Below are 6,000 nucleotides of genomic sequence, written 5' to 3' on the forward strand. Positions count from 1 at the left end.
AGATAATCCCTTATACATCAGATTTGCCTTTATCTTTTAAATTGAACTCCATATCAGTGTTAAAAGATAAAGATAATACTTGATCTGATTTTTTCATCACCTAGGGTTTAAAAGAAGCTAAACAGCAGTCGTCATCACAGAGAAATGCCACAAAGGATAAAAGAGACAGATGACAGTGGTAGCAATGGCATCATTTTAAGTCTCCCCAAACAGTCCCCTCTGCAAATGTAGAAGCAACTGCAGTGCCCAATCCAATCCGTGTGCCCCACAAAGCCAAATATTACCAGGTATGTTCACAAACTTGAAACTGTGAGGTGTACGTGTATGGATGAGAGGTGCGTAGCATGAAATCACTTATGGTAGCAAGACCACATGATTTTGGTAACTAAGAGAAGATGTGAGAGTAAGCAGACAAGTGGATTTGCAACACAGACTCCTAAGAAAACAAATCATCAAAGCAGTTCTCCAAAATGAAAGATATTCTCAAGCAGTTTGAAGGTACAGCTGACCATCCTGGAAATAGCAGGTGAAAGTGGGAGAGGCTTCACTATGTAATCCAGTACAGGACTAAAGACAGCTTTGGCATGCTGGGTAACTACAAGTGTGATCTTCTGAGCCTTGTGAATTTTGCATTCTCAAAATTCTCATATTCCTCTAGAGCAAATCCTGAAATGAATGTGTTTCAGGGGCAGAGAAAATAGGAACAAAGAAAGGTGCCCACATTAAAATTAGGAAGGGTAGGCATGCATCAGAGTACAGGTGCAGTATTTTAGCACTTGATTGGTTTTCTTTTACAACATTTCAGCTTAACATTCTAGTATGTCAGATGGGAGGCCCTTTTATTTTCTTACACAAACTTTGCCTCCATATCCTTTCTTTAAAGAAGTTGAAAGCCTCACTTCTTTTTTAATTAGACTTTTTAAGTTGAGATACTTTAAAATTCACACACAGTTCTGAGAAATAATATTGAGAGAGCCCTTGTACCCTTTGTCCAGGTTTTCCCAACATTAGCATCTTACAAAATATTTGTATAATATCAAAAACAGGATATTATCATTGATTCAGTGAAGAGAAAGAACAGTTCAGTCAGCGCAAGGATCCTTTATGAGTCCTTTTGTGACACCTGCCTCCCTCCCACCTTAGCCTCTGGCTAACCCCTAGTAAGCACACCCATTTATGCTCTATTCTACAATATTGTCACTTCAAGCATTTTATATAAATGGAAACCTAAAGGATAAAACCACTTTGCCATGTATTGGGGATACATTTACCACTCAGCATAACTACTACACATTCTTTATAGAGTTTGTATACCAATACTTCTTGCTACTGGATAGTACACCACTATATAAATACACTGCAAGTTTAAACCATTCATTCATTGAAGGACATCTGAGATGTTTCCATTTTTAGCATTAAAAATAAAACTGCTATAAATATCCTTGTACAGGATGTTTCTGACAAGTTTTTATTGCTCTGGGGTAAACACACAGGAATGCCATTGCTGGATTATAGGATAGCTATGCATTCAATTACTTATGAAACTATCAAATGTTTTTGGAAGGCTATCTAACTTTCCAATTTTTTAAGATTTATTTATTTATTTGAAAGACAGAGTTAAACGAGGAGAGAGAGAGAGAAAGAGAGAAAGAGAGACAGAGACAGAGACAGAGAGATCTTCTACTCACTGGTTCACTCCCCAAATGGTCACAATGGCCGGAGTTGAACAAATTCAAAACCAAGAACCAGTTTCTTCCGGGTCTCCCACAAAGGTGAAGGGGCCCAAGCACTTGAGCTATCTTTTGTTGCTTCCACAGGCACATTATCAGGGAGCTGGATCAGAAGTGTAGCAGCCAGTACTCCAACTGGTACCCATGTGGGATGCCTGCACCACAGGTGGCAGCTTAACCTGCTATGTCACAGTTGGCCTCCTCATTTGACAACTTATACCAGCAATGTAAGAGTGATCTAGATTTTCTACTTTATTATAAACTTACAGTTTGTCTCCATTTTTTTAGTCATTCTAATTGTCATGTATCAGTATCTAATTATAGTTTTAGTTTTCATTCCCCTATTATCAAATATCTAATTATAATGAAAATATTTTTTTTTTGACAGGCAGAGTGGACAGTGAGAGAGAGAGACAGAGATAAAGGTCTTCCTTTGCCGTTGGTTCACCCTCCAATGGCCACCACGGCCGGCACACTGTGCTGATCCAAAGCCGGGAGCCAGGTGCTTCTCCTGGTCTCCCATGGGGTGCAGGGCCCAAGGACTTGGGCCATCCTCCACTGCACTCCCTGGCCACAGCAAAGAGCTGGCCTGGAAAAGGGGCAACCGGGACAGAATCCAGCGCCCCGACCGGGACTAGAACCTGGTGTGCTGGTGCCGCAAGGCGGAGGATTAGCCTAGTGAGCCGCGGCGCCGGCCTATAATGAAAAATATTTTTATGTATTTATATACCATCTGAATTTTCTCTTCAGCAAAATATTCCTTTGTGTGTTTTGCCCATTTTACAATTGTGGTGTTTGGTTTCCATGTTTGGATCTAAGAGTTTTGAATATATTTTATGTATGTTGAGGCTAGTGTATTTACTCTAAATATTAATTTAGGGATGAGGTTTAAAATATTTTTAAGATTTATTTGTTTGTTTATTTGAAAGGCAGAATGATATTGAGAAGGGGAGACAGAGAAAGAGAGAAAGGGAGACAGAGAGAGAGAGAGAGAGAGAGAGAGAGAGAGAGAATTTCCATTTGCTGATTCACTCCCAAATGGCTGAAACAGCTGGTTCTTGGTCAGGCTGAAGCCAAGAGCCAGGAATTCCATTCCTATGTGTGGGGAGCAACTCGGACTAGACTAAGTTACTGGAATTAAGACTTATTCTATGCATCTGCTCTCCCACAATATGGTGCTGGGAGAGAAGAAAACAGCTTCTACACAGCTGCCTCCAGTTCAGCCAATAAACTGTAGGACTTGCTCCTGACTGGAGGAGAGCAGCGTACTCGGCGTGTGGGCAGCCGAGTTGGGATTGGCGGAGGAGGACTATAAAGGAGGAGAGAGACGGCATGCACCAGGAACATCTAAGGGGAACACCTAAGGGGAACACCTGTGCAGCCCCCGAGAGAGCTGGCCGGCGGTGTGCCGCTCCCCTGCGGAAGTGGGGAATGTGGCAGGGGGAACCGCCCTTCCACGGAAGTGGAAGGGACAGTAGCCAACCCGGGAAGAACCAGCAGCAAACCCGGGGATGGCCGAGCAGACGAAAGAACAGTGCAGGGTCCTGTGTCGTTCCTCCATGAAGAGGGGGAGCGACACTATGTGAGTGGCAGCGGCCCAACTACTTAGGGAATCTTCTGTTTCCTTCTCAAGTACATTAGTAGGAAATTTGATCTGAAGCTGAGTAGCTAGCACTGGAAGTGGCACGCTGTTGTGGGGTGTTGGCTTCTCAAGTGGTAGCTTAACCTGGTACACCATATAGGCAGCTGTAGATTTCAAACAATTTAACCTACTAAATTGCCTTTCAACCTCATAAAATAGTATTTCACCTAGCACATATTTTTAATTTTGATGACATCCAATTTTTCCTTTTTTGATTGTGTTTTAGGTGTTGCATCTAAGAATATTTTTCATAGCCTAATATCTTAAAAATGTTCTATTTTTTCTTATTTATTTATTTATTTTTTGACAGGCAGAGTGGACAGTGAGAGAGAGAGACAGAGAGAAAGGTCTTCCTTTGCCGTTGGTTCACCCTCCAATGGCCGCCGTGGCTGGCGCACTGTGCTGATCCAATGACAGGAGCCAGGTGCTTCTCCTGGTCTCCCATGGGGTGCAGGGCCCAAGGACTTGGGCCATCCTCCACTGCACTCCCTGGCCACAGCAAAGAGCTGGCCTGAAAGAGGGGCAACTGGGACAGAATCCGGTGCCCCGACTGGGACTAGAACCTGGTGTGCTGGCGCCACAAGGAGGAGGATTAGCCTAGTGAGCCGTGGCACCAGCCTCCTATTTTTTCTAAAAATTTTGTAGTTTGATATTTTTAACTGAAGTCCATTATGAAATTTGAGTAAAAATTTGTACTAAGTATGAGACTTATATAAAGATAAGAGTTGACTTATTGTTCCAACTTGCTTTGTTAAAAATACTGAATTGCTCCAATACATTATATTTTAGATACTCTATTATTTATCTCAAATCAGGGAAACATATCATATCTGTCTTTTGGGACTAGCTTATTTCACTAAGAATAATGGTTTCCATCCATCTTTTTTTTTGTTTGTTTGTTTTTTGTTTTTTTGTTTTTTGGACAGGCAGAATGGACTGTGAGAGAGAGAGAGACAGAGAGAAAGATCATCCTTTTCCATTGGTTCACCCCCCCAATGGCCACTGCGGCCGGTGCACTGCGCTGATCCGAAGCCAGGAGCCAGGTGCTTCTCCTGGTCTCCCATGAGGGTGCAGGGCCCAAGAACTTCATCTTTTTGCAAGACAAGATTTCATTTTTTGACAGCTGAGTATCACTCCATAGTGTATATATAACATACTTTCTTTATCCAATCAACAGTTGATGGATATCTGGGTTGATTCCATATCTCAGCTTTTTATACCTCTGTTAAAAATTAGGTGGTCATATTTATGTTGGTACATATCTATGTTATCTGTTGTATTTCATTAAGCTGTGTGTCTTTCCCATCACCGAAAACACTGATTCTTGATTATAGCAGAAGCTATTGATAGATTCCTTCCTCCTACTTTAATCTTTCCCAAATTGTTTTAGTTATTCTAGTTTATTGACATTTGTCCATGGGTTTTAGATCATCCTTTTCCACATCAAGAAAGCTGATGGGCTTTTGAGGGGAATTGTGATAAACCTCTAATTTGCCTAGAATTTATATCTTCACGATGGTAAATCTTGCAATCTATGACGTGACATGGCTTTCCATTTATTTAGAATTCCTTTTATTTCTTTCATCAACATGTTTTCATGGTCAGGATACAATTTTGTACATTTTTTTTAAGAATTACACCCACTTCTCTTTTTTTTCCAGTAATTATAAGTGGCATTAGTTTCTTGACATTGGTGTCCACGTGATCATTGCTAGTGTATAAAAATACAATTGATCTAATTTTTAAATTTCTCAATTTGAGAAGGAAGGTAGGAGAGAAGGAGAGAGAGAGAGAATGGGGAGATATCTACCACCAACTAGTTCACTCCCCAAATGCTGCAACAGCCAGGGGAATGAAGCCAGCAGTGAAGAACTCAGTTCAAGTCTTTCACAAGGTAGCAGAAACACAGTTACCTGAGCTATCACTTGCTATCTCCCAGGAACTCGATAGGCAGGTGGATGGAGTCAGGAGCTAGGGAAAAAACTTGAATCTAGATATCCTGATATGGGACACGGGCATCTTTACTGGTGTCTTTACTAGGCTTAATGCCTGTCCCAATACTGTTGATTTTTGAAAGTTGTATTTCACAATCTTCTAAAACCACCACAGTTGAAGGAAATTGTTTTCTAGATCCCTTGGGGTTTTCTGCATAGACAATCACTTCCAAGAAGTTTTATTGTTTGCTTTCCAAACAGCATGCTTTTAATTTACTTTCCTTGCCTAATTGTACTACTTAGAACTTTCTTCACTATGTTGAATAATAATGAATAGCAGAAATATTCGCAAGGTTTCTGGTTGCAGGAAGAAAGCATTTAGCCACATACCCTCTAGTATAATATTAGCTATTCACTTTCCCAAATGAGGTTATTTTCCTCTATTCCTATTTTCCCGAGATTCTATTCTTTCTCATAAATGGATATTAAATTTTGTCAAATGATTTATAAGTATCATTTTATATGATTATATAATATTTCTTCTTTAGCCTTCTAATATGATGTTGTACATTGAATGATTTTTCAAATATTAAATGAACCTTGCTTCACTGAAATAAAACTGACTTTGCTATGGTAGAAAATCTTTTTGTCAAATTATATTTGCTAATATTCTTTTGGAATTTCTTCATTTATC

At 40.2% G+C, this 6,000-nt stretch overlaps 1 long non-coding RNA gene across 2 annotated transcripts in view; it reads right to left on the minus strand.

Annotated features, from left to right (window-relative positions):
* The window catches only part of LOC149123682 (uncharacterized), a 101,792-nt gene extending 99,881 nt beyond the window's left edge, over positions 1 to 1,911 (minus strand). Inside the window, exon 1 of one of the 2 annotated variants that reach the window (XR_016213886.1) lies at positions 1,689 to 1,878. This is a non-coding gene — a long non-coding RNA (uncharacterized LOC149123682). Of the gene's footprint in view, positions 1 to 1,688 lie in introns of both variants that reach the window. The other variant, XR_016213887.1, reaches the window with a different exon arrangement.
* Positions 1,912 to 6,000: the final 4,089 nt, after the last annotated feature.

This window comes from Oryctolagus cuniculus, chromosome 10, assembly GCF_051225735.1.
Source record: "Oryctolagus cuniculus isolate XC-2025 breed Fujian yellow rabbit chromosome 10, ASM5122573v1, whole genome shotgun sequence".
Lineage (NCBI taxonomy): Eukaryota > Metazoa > Chordata > Mammalia > Lagomorpha > Leporidae > Oryctolagus > Oryctolagus cuniculus.